Source organism: Elgaria multicarinata, chromosome 3, assembly GCF_023053635.1.
Source record: "Elgaria multicarinata webbii isolate HBS135686 ecotype San Diego chromosome 3, rElgMul1.1.pri, whole genome shotgun sequence".
In the NCBI taxonomy this organism is placed as follows: Eukaryota; Metazoa; Chordata; class Lepidosauria; order Squamata; family Anguidae; genus Elgaria; species Elgaria multicarinata.
In genome coordinates this window covers 89,610,017-89,628,060 of record NC_086173.1, presented here as the reverse complement: position 1 = coordinate 89,628,060, position 18,044 = coordinate 89,610,017, and the positions used below count along the sequence as shown (strand labels likewise).

Below are 18,044 nucleotides of genomic sequence, written 5' to 3'. Positions count from 1 at the left end.
AACCTGAAATTCACTCTCACAAGAGGTGTGATGGCCATTGGCTTAGATGTCTTTAAAAGAGGATTAGATGATAGGGTAGTCCTGTTAAAAAGTGGGTGGGTTGGGATGGGTTACAGTGGGGATGGGGATGATGTTTAAGAAAGAAACAGTGTGGACTGGCGTTGATCTCCAGATCACCTCCACCTACAACCACATGCGCACACACCCTTTCTCACACAGAGGCACACAATCATTTTCTCTCTATCTCAAATACAGACACACCTATCTATTCATACTTTTTCATAACATCCATTCATATGTGCCTACAACAACATGCACAGCAGCTGGAACCATACTTTCCAAATTCCCTTCTTTCCTTGCTCAGGAGCTGATCAGAAATATAGGTGAATGATTGAAATAGAAGCCAGAAAATAGTCAGAGCAGTATCCCAGGAGGCCTGAAAATAAGGCAGCAACTTGGATAACAGCGTGGTCTAAGATATGTTGATGCCTGAGGCGACCCCCCTCCCCTGCTTATTTGTTTGTTCCTTTATTTAAAATTTCTAATCCTCTCCACCATTTAAAACCATGCTTATACCACAAGCATGTATTTATACTTTTTCTGTTTATACTTCAAGCATAAAAACTAAATCAATACAATAAAACTGAGAGCAAAGGCTATTCAACCAGCAACCAAAACAACCCATTCAAACTGCCTGGGTAAATAAAGGTGTTTTGACTTGGCCTGGGAAAAGAATGCCGCATTGGCACTAGTCAGACCTCCACACTAGGATGGGTCCTAGAGCCAGTGCGTCATCACAGAGGAGGCGTTTGTAAATGCAAAATGGACGCCTGTCCCCAGCAATGGAACTTGGAGAAGGGCCTCCTCTGATTATCTTAATGTATTGCAGAATTGTATGGGAAAGAATCACTCCAAATGGGGCTCTTCCTTTTGCATAAAAATAATACTAATAAATTAAAGCATAGACAATTTGAAACATTATTCCTCTCCCAGTCTGCATCTTGAAGCAGCCACTGCATAAAAGCACACCTCTTGTTTATAGCAGAGCAGCCTGCAACCACAAGAAGAGGTGTTCCCCTTCCTGAATATTCTACAACCCTCCTTGGAATTGCAGCTTTAATTTTTAAGTGTTCACTTGCTATTTTAATGGTGGAGATGAGGCAAAAAGCCTGCACCAAAATTATCTTCTACTCAGCTTGCTCATTACGAACAAATGAAATAACTTCAAACATACCCTGCATTTAGGTCCTTGTTGTTCTGCAAATGATGTCTTGCCCATTTAGTCTCCCCTGCCCCCCACTACTGCAATATTTCTGGCTACACACCTGCAGAGGAGTGAGAAAGAAAGAAAAATGAAGACAGAAATTTTAAAGTGTGGTGGAAGTGGTTTAGACACATATTAGCTGTATTCTGCGGCATTCAGGCCAGAAAATGTGTGTTCACCTGCTTCAACCGTACTATAGAGCAGCCCTTTCCAAACTGAAGCTCTCCAGATATTATGAACTTCAGCTCCCAGCAGCCCCAGCCAGCATAGCCCATAGTCAGGGACGCTGGGAATTGTAGCCCAAATTTCTGGAAAACACCAGGCTGGGAAAGAGCTGCTATAAAATGTCTGAAATTCCTTCACTCTGCAGGTCTGCCTGCACACCTTTCCTGGGGCTTTCTCTCAATTTCAGCCAATGAACTAGATCAAGAAGATGATGATGATGAAGAAGAAGTTGAGGAAATGGCCATTCTGGTGGGGTTTTCTCTCTTTCCAGGACAGCCACGAGGAAGGACAGTTTAACCAGGGGAGAAATACTAAAAGAAGCAAGAGGCTAGTTATTATTCAGTACTGTCACTCTGCTTGAGGAATATGGCCAGAGAGTCAAGTGGTGCTGTAGCTGCCGCCTCCACCTGGGTTGCTGCAACTTGATGAGGAGCGGAGGGATGGATCATCTCTCAAGAGATAAAGAACCAGAAGGAAAACAGAGGAAACATTCCCCGTCGTCCTTTTTTTTTTTTTGAAGACTTATTTCTATTTTTCTGATAGAAATACTGGAGATTTGGGGAGGAACAGAAAGAAACCCTCCTATGAAATATTTTCTCTTTAGGAATGAATAAAATGCTTTTAAAGACAAGGTTTTAGCCATTCAAAATGTGGATTTTGATGTAAAACAGTCTTCAGCATTAGAAAAGAATAATTCCTTTGTGTGGTGTAAATAGACATATTGACATATACAAATAATTAGGAAATAATAATTACATTGTGTAGTGTAAATAGACATAGAGCATCATCATATAGGGGGAAATCGTGTTTGCTTACCATTGCTTCTCTGCCCACGCATTTGTCTCTTATTACTTCCTCTTTTGAAAGAGGAAGTAAACAACGTGCACATGGCCCATTCAGTGGGCCGTTTCGATCCAGCTGCTTCTCCTGCACACAGCAGGAGATAGCGACAACTTCTGTCTTTAAAAATAAGTCAGACTAACTGGGGTGGTTTTTTTGTCACGCGAAGAAGGCTAGAAGGGGCCAGAGGCATGGGGGAGGCAGATGACGTCATTAGATGGAGCTGTGAAAATTCATGAGTGCCCAGTAACGAGCGTTGTCTGATGGAGCTCATATACAGCACTGAAACCCAGGATGCATTTCTGCACCTACAGGGCGCTGACGTCTTCAGGAGAGGAATCATAGAATAGTAGAGTTGGAAGGGGCCTATAAGGCCATCGAGTCCAACCCTCTGCTCAATGCAGGAATCAGGGCTTTGATTGCTTGTGAATTGCTGCTTGCCTTCTTCTCGGGACCTCTGATCTACTTTGGAGATGCTAGAAGGTAGTATCCTGCCTATGTTGTCCTTTTGACCTGACCCCTGTCGTGCTCTGTCTTTTTGCCTCTCCCTTCAAAGAACTGAATTACAGAAACCCAGTTACGGATTGTACACTATTTAAGAACTCAATGTGTTCACTGATGTTATGATGCAGAGGTAGGGAACCTTTTTCAGTCCAAGGGCCAAACTGTACAATGGGAAAGGTCTCGTGGGGGGGGGGGAACCACATTCCATCTGTGGGCAGGGCTAAAGGTGGTTATTACTATTTTAAGCCTACTCAGAAATAAGCAGGACTGCATCACTCAGTATCCCAAATACCAGGCCTTGGTGGGTCTGTTTATAAGTAAGCAGCTCTTCTGCCTGCAAAATGCACAGCTCGGAATCTTTGCAAACCTTGATTCACTTCAGATTATTTAAAGATTAATTGAAGATAAGAGAGTATTTAAAAGCAATCAGTGATAAGGGATAACAGCAAAGGAAGTTTGTGAGTGGGGTGGGGAACCCTTGGGGCCACATCCAGCCCACAGGGTGGAGGTTCCCATCCCTGTTAGAAAGTTTAACTCAGTATCCAAATATTCTGATAGTCCCTAGGATTGTAACTGTATGAGACTGTTTTGTCCAAATCATATTGTATTTACTACAACATTTGTGGTCTCTATTTTTAACCACACCTGCTGAAATTCCCTCTTTTACATGACTAATAAAGTTCCAGGTATGTTGTTCTCTTTACCATCTGGATGTCCTGTCCAAGCTGGTAGCACCCAATGGCAGTCAAAACCAGGCAAGAAGAAAATAGGACCTTGGATAGGTCTAAGTGGATCCTGCTGGCTGAAACTCTCTCCTACTATAGGAGGATATTGTCTCAGCAGAGAACCAAAGCCAACTGAAGCCTGATCTGAAGCCTGATAAGATGTGGCTAGCTCTGCCCCTCCTGGAGGAGTTGACAGGATTGTTAAAGAGCCCTTGCCTGATTTTGTAGCCTGAGACTCCTGCGAGGCTGGGGGAAATGGAGGTCCTCCCTGAGACTCATCTTCAGAGCCAGAGGATGATGGCAGGGCTGTGTCCTCTGGCCAGGAGGGTCCGAAGAAGGCACTGACTGTCCTACCCAAGAAAGTAGCCAGTGGCTCGTCATCAACAGAATTCTGCGCTGTACGTTGGAAGGTCTGAGGGCTTGGGGTCATGACACTGGCCACCTTATTCTACAGACCCTTCCCAGCTCAGCAACTGTGTTGATGGGGGAGCAGAAGTTTCCATGCAGTCTGGTTTAGTTTTGACTGCTTCATGCTTGTGCTCAGTATGGTCAAGCACCAATGATCCAACCCACCACACAACTGTTCAATAAGTGGGCCTGTCACTCATTCTCCCTCAAGATGCTTTGGTGCCTACTCTTTCAAGCAGTAGTAGTTCACTCCAGGGGTAACTTCTGCAATAAAGTATTTCATTTCCACACTTCATTTGCCTTATCGCGGGAAGAAGGAGTGACTACCCATATATTTTTCCACTTAGTAAGCAAATATGGGTGATACTGCTCTTGAGAAAAACAGAAGTATTTATATTGTACTCTTGAACTCTTCACCTTGAGCCCGTGTTGATGATCTCTGAAAAGGCCAATCCAATTCATTGTGTGGGGTAGGTGCACCATCCCGGCCACTGCTGTCTCCTGCCGTCCAAAAGGGGATTGGCTCATCTGAATATGGCTGAACGCACATGCACAATTCTACATTTGTAGGCCAAAATCACACAGGTAATTTGTAGGTTTTATCCAGAAAGTGAGGACCGTGTGTGCAATTTTTGCTGCTGCACACAGATTTTGGCCTACACATGATGAATTGTCCATATGTGTGCACTCATATCCATAATCAGGATACAGCCAGATTCAGGATTTTGTGCACATGCCCCCAGATCCAGACAGGCTGTTTCCAGCTCCACATGCACCAGCTCCACATTAGCCTGTTCAGGTATCATCCAAACCAACCCAGTGTCTTTTAACAGCAGCACAAGTTAGCAGTAAACTATCACTAGAACGTCAAGTAGTAAGTTAAAACCACATCAGATACGAATGATACAGCAGCTAGAAGCACCTCCAATAGTGGTCACTGTAGTAAAGTGGTTGTAAAGTGCCAGTATAAACACATTCGCCAATGACAGCCACAAGCAGTGCCTGGGCAGTGACAGTCTTTCCAGGCACTATTTGCAACTTGTGTGCCAGCTGAATTCCCAGGCTCATTGCACCGACCCCACACTCCTTTAGCTCCCCCACTACAATGGGGACATCTACGTGATGAAGAACCCAGCATCCTGTGCAGCAGGAGGCTGCCAAGTGATACAGAACACCACAGTATGGGAAAGAGATCTCACCATTTATTCATATTATTATCGATAATTTACAAAGTGTCTCATTAACTTCTTTCCATGCTTACACAAAACCTTGGGAGGTGATTCACAATTATCCCCATTTAACAGATGGACAACTGAGAGTGAAAGTTAAACAACTTGCCCAAGGCCATCCAAATAATCCTGGATTGGACTAGGATCTGAACACAAGTCCAAATCCAGTTAAGTAATCTGCACCACCTCAGTTCCCGTTCAACCCCCTGAACTAATAGAAGTTCTTACTACCCAAAGCATCCCCTCCAGCCGTTCCTTTAAAACCTCCATGGAATCTTTGAAAATGTTGTAGTTGGGAAGTTTTGCCTAAGCAGACAACATCAGGTCCAAACACAGTGGAGAGAAAGGAGGAAAACAAACAAGAGATGATGCTAATATAAAACACAGACAACAGCAAAATAAAACTTTACAGACCCCAGTTTTAGCATTTATATCCCACTTTTCTATGATGAAATCAAACTCAAGGCAGCTTACAATTCTGTATGTGTATAAAGCAAACAGCAGTAAAACAGCATGAAAAAAATGTCCAGATAAAAACCACATCCAAAACAGCACAGTTGTCAAAAAAGAAAAGAAAAAGGTATTGGGCTCAGCTAAAAAAAAAAAAAAAGGGAAAGGAAAAAAGCCTGCCAGAATAAAACAGCCTTAAGACCTCATTTAAAAGTAACCAAAGAGGAGTCTTAACAAACCTCTCTTGGGAAGCTGTCCCCTAGTTTAGGTGCTACAACCAAGGAGGCTGTTATATATGATTATTTAAATGGATTGTTAACACTTTCAGAGCCATTTAGATCAGCCTCTTCCCCAGAAAAATTAAGGGAATTTCTGAAATTTCTGAAATGGAAGTCCAAAGCAGGCAGGGATGATATTCTTGTTTTGATGGACCTTAAGCAGAGTTTATTTATTTATTTATTTATTGCATTTCTATACTGCCCAATAGTCGGAGCTCTCTGGGCGGTTCACAAAAATTAAAAACATTCAAAGTATAAAACAACAGTATAAAACCATAACATAATATAAAAAGTTTCCCCTGTAACTTAAGCATTACCCTTCTCCAAGCCAACCCGAAAAATAGGAGACAGAGCAATGCAATCGGGAAAGGAAGTGAAACCATGCAGAAAAAGGCAGGAACAAGAAAGCCCAGGATTTTTTTTAAATAATAAAAAATATTTTAAAAAGAAAACATAACGGTCTACGTGCAGCCCATCACTTGTAGCAAAAAGCTCACGTTCTTCTGATACAAGTCACAGGTTAATTAGGCATTTCTGATGGCGGTCCTGGAAGCAGGAGACCAGAGAGCCTGATCAGTCCAGGCGCTACTACAACCATTACGAAGGAATCGTCACTATCACGCGGGGTTCTTGGTTAGCATCCAATGTTAGTTCTACGTAGAGTAGACCCACTGAAATGAATGAGGCGCAACTCACTTAAGTCCCATTCATTTCCACGGGTCTACTCTACGTAGGGCTAACATGGGACACTATCCCTTGCTTGAGATCGTCTAGGGTTGTATCCCAGGGGTGACATGCAATGTCAGCCTCACGTAAGTCCCATTCATTTCAATAGGTCTACTCTAAGCAAGACGGACTTTGGCTACATAGGCTTGCAACTCTAGACCGGGGATGCCCACTTGCCTGGGCGAAAGTTCCATTGGCCTCCATGGGACAGACTCCTAAGTAGACATGGAGAAGATCGCGTCGTTAAGAACGAAACCATCCCTGCTGTTTTAACACACACACACACACCCAAACAACCCTTGAGGCTAGAATAGTGGCTTGAAACTTACCTGCTAGATTCGTGAGCTTTGGTTCACAGGTTCGCCGACTAGGAAGAAGTAAGGCTATCCCACCATGGAACACGGGAGAAGTAAGGCTATCCCACCACGGAGCACGAGAGGCGGCGAGACGGCTTTCTCAGCGGCTGGCGAGCAACGCGAAGCCGCCCGGCTGTTGGCAAAATAAATACATAAATAAATAAAAAATAGGCGCACTTCCCAGCGCCGTCAGAACAAAAGTTTCCCTCTTGCTCGGCCAGTGGAGTGGAGTCGCTCAGTCTCTCCGCCTTGGCTTGGCTGGGAAGGCGTCTTCGCGTGGAGCCCTCCTTCGCCTCCCACATCAAAGGCGAGGAAAATGCGGTCTAGGGGTGGAACTGCAGTTGCCTCTCTGGATTGCAGGCAAGTTTTTGTCCGCCTCGTTGTAGAACCGGCCACCTAGTGGTCAAATCATACAAACGGGGGAAATGCTTCGAGGCTGGGGGCTCCGATTTCGGTGGGGCTGTGAGACCATTCTGGGTTTCAGTTTCAGTCAGAACCAGCCAGACCTCTAAAGGAAGCCATCCCGAAATAGGTTTGGCACCTTGGATAGTTCCTTTAGAGGTCTGGCTGGTTCTGCCTGAAACCCAGAATGGAACGACAGCCCCACCGAAATCGGAGACGCCACCCTCCACTGGCCAAGGGGTGGGAGGAATAAAGTAACATATAAACCCATCCAAAATCCGAATCGGCCAAATCAAAATGAAATAAAAAGAGTTGAAAAATAGTCTTTGACTTCTTCAGCATCATTTTAATTTCTTACAACCTTCCTTGTTCTTGGATGTCACTTTTTACAACTGAAAGTATGGTGATGGTTGTTGATATTTTATGGTTTATGTCATATTTGAAAATGTTTTAATAAATATTTTTTTAAAAAGCTTTGTTTTAAAAGGTCTTGGGGAGGTGTTGCCACAAGAACATAACACTCAACCCCCCCCTTTTTTAAAGAACTTAACACTCAAACTTTTTTTAAAAAAGAAATTCATGTAGCAAACTCCCCAAAGTCCAGCTTACATGTTTTTAGTGTATTGGTTACTTTGCACAAGACCAAAACAACTTCTATGTTTTATACACATTGATAAGTGACACATACCAAAAATTTCATTCTTACATATGTAAGCCTGGCTAGATCTACACATGCTTTTTATTGGTATTGAAGTGCACTGTTAACTATTGGGGCACATTACGCATCCGTATACCACTTTTCTAGTGTTATTTCCCACTTTTTATTCTCCGTATGATCCAGAATACCACAACCTTTGTTCTGACTTTATACTGTTAGTTTTACCCTACCCAGTGCCTGTTTACCCTACCCTGTGCCTGTTTGCATTCTCTTCCCCTCCTTATTGTTTTATTATGATTTTATTAGAATGTACGGCAGGGTCTTGCTATTTACTGTTTTACTTTGTACAGCACCATGTACATTGATGGTGCTAAATAAATAAATAAATAATAATAATAATAATAACCGGGGCGGAGGAGATCTACAGTACTGCTTTAAAGTGCTTTAAAGCACTTTGAAAACATTTTGAAAACTGTATATGCACTGTGTCCTGGGCCCCAACAGTTGTCAAAACTGGTATAAAGCACTTTAAAGCAGTAGTGTAGGTCCTGCCCAGGTGTCATTGCGTGTACTAGGAAGGATAAATGTGTAAGAGGGATATACTGTCATCCTGTTGGGATCATATCAACATGACATGAGTGATAAATCTGGCCCCGATGAGAATCCACCGTCAATCATATCAGAGAATGTCATCACATGGGGGGGGGGAATCATGTTCCCTTACCGTCTCTTCTTTGCCCCGGCTTTTGTCCCTCATTCCTCTTTCTGCCCAGAAGGGAAAGAGGAAGTAAACAAAGACCATGTGGCCCATTCAGGGGCCATTTTCATCTCACTTTTACTGCACACAGCAGGAGATCGTGGCATGTTCTGTTTTTGAAAAAAAAATCACATTAAAAGGGGTCTATTTTATGACAGAAAAATGAGCAGAAGGAGTGGGAGGCACGTGAAAGGCAGATCTTGTCATCTAAAGGACGTGCACACATCCATAAGTGGGCAGTAGCAAGTGTGTGATAAAACGTTTGTATGATGAACCTCAGAGACTCCTGAAGCACCTTAAAGACAACTTATAATTAAAACTTGAAACTATTAAAAAAAAAAAAACATTGTAAAAACCTGAAAAACAATTTTAAACTGTTAAAATTCACCACCAGCAGAATTAACAGCAGGAGAGATTTTTTTTTTAAAAAAAAAAGTTTAGACTAATATATAGGAAAAGCAATCCTATGGCTCCTAGATAGCCTGAGCTGTGCACAATAAAAGAGGGCACTTAGGAGCAATAATACCAATTTTCCTAATTATCTCTCCATTCCACGGGTCAACCAGGGCTTCAACAGTGCTAGGGAAAATCTGGCAGAACATTCAGGAATCCTGCAAGGATTCATTCTTGTGACACATAAAAGAATATTAAAGATCTCAGCTCTCTGGAATCACTGAAAGCCCCTGTTTTCTCTTCATTGTCAGAGTTACGAAAATGCACTTGTAAGATGAAGTAATACAACTGTGAGAGGAAATCTGTACTTTCCTGGAAGCTCTAATTGCAGAGGGAGAACTAGTGCTTACAGTAGCTCTCTACCTCATTTATTTCTGAGAGACGCTTTGTACTAAAGGTACTAAAACACCTTTCTGAGTCATTGGTGTTAGTGTTTATTACAAAGATTCTGTCTATTCAAATCTGCCACAACCACTGTACTTGGGAGCAGAGCTTGAAGTGTTTGCACATCTCACTAAGCCACAGTGAGTTGTCACCATAGGTGGTTGCAGGGTGGCTTAGAGTTACATCTGAACCCAGCATGTCTTTCCCACCATGCATTGTTTTTCATAAACAAGGCACCCTGAGAACCTATGGCTTGTAGAAGGCATGTACATGACGTCCAAACCTGGCAGAGTCGTTTCAGTGTGAGTGGTTTAAAATGCCCCCTCTCTATCTTGAAATGATACTGGTCAATTTACTTCACCTCCCTAGACAGCAACAGCTCCTTTTTTCACCTTTGGAAATTTAATGTTATTTTTTCATCTTCAGGGAACATTATTATTGTCACCTTCAGGGAGATCTGCACATATTTAATATTTTCCCACCTTTGGGAGATTTGTGCAAATATAACTTTATTTATTTATTTAAACTTTTGGGGAGATTTATTCAAATCTGTTATGGTGCAGTAACTATGGATTTGCCTTGAAATTTGAATGTATTTTATTTATTTATTTATTTATTTATTATAGAATTTAAAAGCAGTAAAAACAATTACACAATTATAACCATGTGCAACCTTGGTAAATTTAGCCATCAAAGATTTTGATTAAAAAAAAGCCATGTTTTAATTTGGCACTGAAATATATTTATTTATTTATTACATTTTTATACTGCCCAATAGCCGAAGCTCTCTGGGCGGTTCACAAAAATTAAAACCACAATAAAACAACCAACAGGTTAAAGGCACAATTCCAAAATACAGTATAAAAAGCACAACCAGGATAAATGATGCCAGCGCTGGCACCAGTCGGGCCTCTAAGGGGAGGGCATTCCACAGCTGGGGTGCCACAACAGAGAAACCCCTCTCCCATGTCTCACCATAGCATATGTCTCACATTGGTGGGATGCAGAGAAGGGCTCCTCCAGCAGATCTCAAGTCTCCAACAGGCATATATAAGGAGAGGTGTTCCCTCAAGTATTGAGGTCCCAAGCCATTTAGGGATTTAAATGAGGTCCCAAGCCATTTAGGGATTTAAATGAGGTCCCAAGCCATTTAGGGATTTAAAATGAGGTCCCAAGCCATTTAGGGATTTAAATGTCATTACCAACACCTTGAATTCCAACTGGAAGCATATAGGCAGCCAGTGCAATTCCTTTAAGACCAGTATTATATGGTCTTTGTGGGATATACTGGTCAGCAGTCTAGCTGTTCCTTTTGGCATTAGCTGCAACCTCCGAGTAATCTTCAAGGGCAGCCCCACATAGAGTGCATTGCAGTAATCTAATTGGGAAGTTATTAGCACATGCACTACTGTGGCTAGGTTGTCCCTGTCCAGGAAAGGCCGTAGTTGGAGGATCAGCCAGAGCTGACCCCAAGTACTCTGGGCCACCGAGTCCACCTGGGCCTCCAGTGACAAGGATGAGTGTTTACCTACTCACTCCATGCTCTGCCTTCAAATTTGTGTATATTTAGCAATCTGGTCCACTGCTCTGTAACCCTCATGTACATCTAATAGCTAGCAATGGAGACCAGTGGAGGGAAGTGACAACTGACAAGCACGAAGGGTGGGGGAGGGGCAGCCGAAAGCAGCTGGTGGCTGCATGAGAGAAGGAGCTTTAGGGTCAGGTGTTATTATTTCACTAGGACATGAATCAACCTTCTTTAAAAAAAAGTTCACTAGCAAGGGAAGTGGAGGATAAAATTGACAAGGACATTGACAAGAGCGGGTGATATTGGCATGCTTGGCTAAATAGCAGGCAGTCCCGCTATCTTGTGCATTTGCACAAGACCCCCCCCCCATCCCCGCCCCTCAAAAAACTGCAAAGACTTCCCTTTTTGCCATCTGATGCAGGATGGGGAGTGGGAGTTTTTCTCCAGAAGCACAGAAGTGGTGGTGGGAGGAATGAAATTGACAAAGATATTGACAAGAGGAGTAAATGACAATGCTGGGCTCAATAGTCCATACCTGCCCATAAGGATCCATTGCAAAGTGTGTGCCCACAGCAATCAATGATAGCACAGAATTCTCCATAGAGAAACCATAGGGATCCATTGCAAAGCGCTTGCCCATAGCAATCAATAGGACAGATGATTTGGGGGAATAAATATTTTTTCTAAATAAGGATCTTCGTCTCAGGTGAAACACTTTAAAAATGTCACACATACCAAGAAATCTTAAACAGGGTGAGCGTACAATGCAGCTGCCTTTTATCACAAGGAAGGATACCCTGAGTCAAAGCAAGACATGCACAAACCATCCCGGTGGGGCAGGCACAGAGGAGGACAGGCAGTATGCCCCTGTAGCACTGGGAGCAAACATACCAGAGGCTTGTGGGGTTGAACCACAAAGCCCATCATCTAGTACATCTCCCAGGCACCAGGAGGGCAGAGAGACAGGCAGAGATGTACGACTATGCCATAGATCTATGGGGAAGTAAGTCCCAGCAGATACCCCACAACAACAGCACCCAGGCAGAGGCGGGAAGGCAGGCATGCAGCAGACATTTCTGGGGGCACAACGAAGTGAGCCAAGGATTGCTTCAAACCATCCCTGTGAGGCAGGGAACAGCACAGAGAGATGCCTTTTCTTTTGCATCCCATAACTAATAGGGAGCTAGGTGGATAAGAGTAAAGCTTTGTGATCCTTGCTTCAGAGTTGATTGACTGCACTGTGATCACAGCCATTATTAAACAACAACAACAATAATAACATTAATAATAGCAATACTAATGTTAATATAAATATTAATAATAATAATAATCACAACAACAATAAGAAGTTGAACAACAGTGAAAGCCTGCCTGACTTCACGGAAGAGAGAAAGCCAGGAGAACTTTGGCTATGGGGTGGTATATAAATTTAATAAATAAATAAATCAATAAACACAGGAGGGGTGGAATTAAAAGCAGTGTTGCTGAATCACAACAACAAGAAGAATTTTTTTTAAAAGGCTATGTCTGTCTTTTATCAGTAAGAGGAAAGTGGACGTGCCCAGGGGGAGGGGGAACCATTGTGCCAATTTGACAGGTACTAATCTTTGAGAAGCTGCATCACACTTCAACTCGTACATCTCTGCCTGCCTCTCTGCCCTCCTGGTGCCTGGGAGATGTACTAGATGATGGGCTTTTTTGGTGTATATCCAAAATGGCGGGCAGAGCGCTCCGTGAAAAGCGGATCGATTTGCTTGTGGTCGCTTCTCTTCACTATGCTTTGCTAGCCCCCGAGTCGCTTCTCCTCCGCCTATAACGGAGGCGAAGCCCCCCCCCCAGCTCACTATCGCTTCTAAGAACCTAAAAGAAGAGAAGCACAGCCCTAGATAGGAGGTCCTGTGATCCTGCAAGACTCCTAAAATAAAAGATCCTCTTGTTAGACCACCTGTGGTGGGGGATTCATTCCGCTTCATGGGAGGGCTGGCCATGTTTGAAATCACTCCAGTTGTCTCTGAGGAGAGGGTGACTCTGATTTGGCTTGTAGGGTGTGTGGAATTTCTGTAGAGGTAAGCACGAGAGGGAACTAGGTTGGGATTTGAAAGAGGGTGAGGTAATCCTACACCATGTCCCCCAAGAATGAAATCTAGAGATAAAAGCCTATAGTGAGCACTATGTTAGGAACTCCCTGCAATCTGAAATCTGTTTATTTTGTTGCAATATTGTATTGAGGCACAGCTCAGTATAACACAACCGTGGGAAACTGGATTTCCTCTTTATGGAATATTCCACTACAATAGTCAACTTTTCTTGGAATATTCCACTGTTGGTTGATGTTAAAAGGCCATGGAAAACATGTCTATTCTTGGCTATCTTAAAAATAAACAAAAGCGCAAAAAAAAAAAAAAAGTAATTGGAGCAGCTTTAGTTTTTAGTGGCCCCTTCATACTGATGATCTAACCTACAAATACATGAGAGAAGTTTGCAAGCGGATGTAATAAGAATTGCCAAAGAGGGAGATGAGTTGCCTGTGGTTGTGCAGTGAAGCAGTAGGACTAATTCAGATCCAAAGTAGATGTGACACAGGAGACGTGTTTAACTTCACAACAACAACACTAAAACGCAGCCATTGGGAGCTATATATTTGATCAAGGCTGCAGTATATGTGTGTACAGTTCTGGTCACCACACCTAAAAAAAGACATTACAGAGCTGGAAAAAGTGCAGGAAAGGGCAACTAAAATGACCAAGGGGCTGGAGCATCTCCCCTATGAGGGAAGGTTACTACAGCTGGGATTGATTAGCTTGGAAAAAAGGAGGCTAAGGGGAGACCTGATAGAGGTGTACAAAATTATACACAGTGTGGAGAATGTGGCTAGAGAGACATTTTTCTCCTTCTCTCATAATATTGGAACCAGGGGTCATCCCATGAAGCTGATTGGTGAGAGCGTCAGAACAAATAAAAGGAAGTGCTTCTTCACTGTTGGATAAACTATGGAATTCACTAACAGAAGATATAGAGATGGCCACCAGGGGTTGGGTAAATTCCCGGAGAAGGCTATCAATGGCTACTAGCCCTGATGGTTGTGTGCTACCTCCAGCATCTGAGGCAGTACACCTGTGTGCACCAGTTGCCGGGGAACACGGGTGGGAGGGTGCTGTTGCACCATGTCCTGCTTTGTTGGTCCCTGGTCGACAGCTGGTTGGCCACTGTGTGAACAGAGTGCTGGGCTAGATCCAGCAGTGTTCTTCATATGTTCTTACGTTCTTACTCAACCCTTTCCATGCAGATGTTTCTGTCCTGATTAAAATCATATCCCAGAGATGCTTTCTCACATGCAGGAGGAAAGATATGTAGTTTCTGTAGCCAGTGCTGGCTCCAGATTTTGTAGCTGCTTTTCCTTTGCAGGGGAAAAAGATACAAGGGCCTATATCTTTCCCCCTGCAGGTGGAACAAAATGCCTGGGATCATTCAACGTTTATTCTTTTGTACCATCAAATTATAATATACACAGTTCTAATTGCCCTTAAAAGCAGCAGCCCTAACACAAGCAAGATATTTCCAATTTCTCTAACCCATTATTTTCTTACTTTGGAAATCTCCCCACCCCCAACCTGGCAACTTGATGGGTATTGATAAATGTCTACACGTGCATGCCTGGAACTGTTTAGTCGGGCAAAGTGCAATGGGCCTATGTAGCTTGGATGAGATAAAATTTTGTTTTGTCCCCCCCCCCCAAATGACACAGAGTGAGTCACCCATTCTAATTGGGAATTCCCAAGTGGACAGGTTGCTCTGATATACTCCATTTTCTTATTGCACAAGAATCAGGGTCTATGATATACTTCTCAAATTAGCACCTGTTGCTCAGTCACTGACAGGGCACCAAAATGGGAGAGCCAGTGCGGTGTAGTGGTTAGAGTGTTGGACTAGTACTTGGGAGATCTGGGTTCTAGTTCTCATTCAGCCATGAAACTCACTGGGTGACTTGGAGTCAGTAATTGACCCTTAGGCCATGGCTAGACCAGGTCTATATCCTGGAATTGTCCTGGGATCATCCCTGTGCATCTAAATGACACACAGGGGATCCCGGGAACAGGCAGGGATGACCCCTCCATTTGCCTGGGATAATCCTTTGGTCTAGCTTACTGCACTTTACTGTTGTGTGGATAAAATGGAGAGGGGGAGATTATGTACACTGCCTTGGGTCCTTGCAAGAGGGGGGAAAGTTGAGATATAAATATAATGAAATAAATAAATAAATAGTCTGAAGCAACCTTCTAGGATATCCTGCAGGATGTGGATGCACTTTTTTGGCTGATGTAATCTTTAAGTGCATCTGATATCCTCGATTGAAGCTGTTTTGCTATGCTTTTACTCAAGACCTTGTCGCAAATAGTTAGTTGCCCATTTTTTCAGGGGAAGCTTTTCAGGCCAAGAGTGCAACAATCCAAACCTTTCCAAAGTAAATGCCTAGCCATATCATAGTAACGAAAGTAACCTGACAACATTTCTACATTGAATTCTGTAAGTAATATTTACCATCTCTGTTAACCATTTTGTGGCATACAGGTGACATTCCTATACACAAGGGCACCTGAACCCCAGTCCATGGCATTGGAAAGCTTCATAAAACGTCCACATGAAAAAGGAAAGGTAGGAAAGGCTGGAAATAAGCTCAAACAGTGCTGGAAGCAAGACGAGACATTATCAAAGACGAAGTAGGCAGGCGAATATGAAGGCTGGGTACATGAAGGCCTAGATTAAGTACGGAGAGCAGGCTTTGGGATTTGGATGTGCTGCAGGTAGGCCAAGGACTGCTTAACAGTTACTGGAGAGGTACCGAGAAAACACGTGCTCCAAAGAAACTAGGATTTCATGTCATGTGCATATCTAAAGAATTAACTGTGCAATCCTAAGTGAGGTTTTGGGGGAGTGGAAATGATGGATCCACTGTCACTTGCCAAGCCTTGCAGACTCACACTGGCCAGGCCAGAGGTGTCCGTGTGGGGTGGTTTTACTGCCTTTTTTTTTTTTTTTTTACTCCTGTTGCTCTTTTTTGAGATTCCCAGTAGCTTCTAATTAGCTATAATGTCTCCAGGCTGGCATGTGTGTGTGTGAGCTCCCTCACCCACCCACCCCCCAGGACTAGGCTCTATCTGACTCTTGCCCTGCTTCCAGAACACCCTCTTTCAATTGGGTTCAACTGGGGCTTTGTGTTGGATGTGGCCTCCTGCCGGTGGGAAGGCACCTCCACCTCATTGTAACGCCCTCTGGAAGGCTCTCAGGATGGTAGTGTTAGGACTGTTCTGCCAAACCACAGCAGAATGCAATTTTCTGAGTTTCCTGGTTAGTATACCAAGTCGAATTTTAAGATATGTGACTGTTATTTTAATATTGTATTAGTTTTATATGTTTTAATCAGTTTTATGTATTTTATGGTATTTGTATCTAATCTGTATCAATCTAGAGGGAGAGGCAGGTAAGAAATAAATATATTATTGCAGTATAGCAGTTAGGAGTAAGAGCTGTGAACTAGAAATTCTTTGGTTCAATCTCATCCCAGCCATCAATGAACAAGATGGCCCTTAAGCTATTTTTTTCTCCACCTTATTCCCTCTGCAGTATGAGGATAATGATACTGCCCTACCTTACAGGGCTATTGTAAGAATCAAGATAATGTGTGAAGCCCTCTGAATACTTGAAATGTACTATATAAATGCTAAGTATTGCTATATAGTGGTTGGTTTTGCTATCTGACTAGGCAATCTTTTAAGGCACAATCCTATGCATGTTTAGACAGAAAAAAAAGTCCTGGCTGGGGCATGCTGGGAGTGGTAGGACTCTTTTTACCTAAACATGCATAGGATCACATCTTAAGAAAGTTAAGCACCATGCTGGTTGGTTGCCTTGCTTTTTGGAGAAAGAAAATACTTTTCTGCTTCAAAATACAACTCATTATTTCTTCACCACCATCTCCCTTCATTAGAGGAAGCAGTAAAATTACACAGTTCAAAGACAATTGCACCAAAAAAAAAGTTGCCTAGTGTGACTTGCCTGAAGTCTGTCTGTCTCTCCTAACAGCTTTGTTAGGACAGACAGACAGCAAAGAAAGTGCAATCTCTTCTTCCCTCTCATTTGCTCAATCTCCTCTTGAAGTGCTTTGGAACAAGATGGGAGTCTTGCTTTTTCTAGCAGGTAGTGGCAAAGTGTGAGGACCAGGGACTGGGAAAGGAGATACAGCTTTTTCCCACTGTAAAACTCTTAAGCGATGCACACATATATTCTTCTGGCAGTGAGCTCACAACACTAACTTCATATTGCATGAAGAAAAACAATCTATTGGAAACACAGTTTCCCATAGTTCTTTAAAAATGCACACACAACAAACTGTCATTGTGAGGCATTTCACACGGCGATCAAGCCTAGCATCACTGCCATCTGGTTGACCATAGCAGCTACCAGCCAGTGCTGAATTAGTATGCAACTGCACACCTATGTTTTGGAGTACAAATGTGGATGTAAAAACTGAATAGGGCGGAATAAAGTAAATTTTCAGTTTAAGTTTCTGTTTAGTGTTTTCTATTACTTGCTTTGTAAAATAGCATCTCTGTTGAACACTGGGGCCAACACATAGAAACATTGATTTTAAAAAAACCAAATACCTTGAAATATTTATTGTTTTATTAAAACATTGGTATCCCACCCTATATCACAACGATCTCAGGATGGCATATAGCTAAAACCATACATATAAAATAGAATAAATATGCAATTTAAAACAAATGAAACCATTAATATCTGAATGAGCTTTGACAAGGGTAGGCATGGTCATACATTCCTACCCCTGCTGAGGGCCC

The 18,044-nt window shown here is 42.8% G+C and overlaps 1 protein-coding gene across 2 annotated transcripts in view; it reads right to left on the bottom strand.

The window, feature by feature from the left end:
- The window catches only part of SMIM3 (small integral membrane protein 3), a 28,318-nt gene that overhangs the window by 9,540 nt on the left and 734 nt on the right, over positions 1 to 18,044 (bottom strand). Inside the window, exon 1 of one of the 2 annotated variants that reach the window (XM_063120883.1) lies at positions 6,979 to 7,041. The exons of the other annotated variant lie outside the window; for it this stretch is intronic. The gene's annotated coding sequence lies outside the window, so the exon portion shown is untranslated. Of the gene's footprint in view, positions 1 to 6,978; positions 7,042 to 18,044 lie in introns of those variants that run through there. 2 annotated transcript variants of the gene reach the window in all.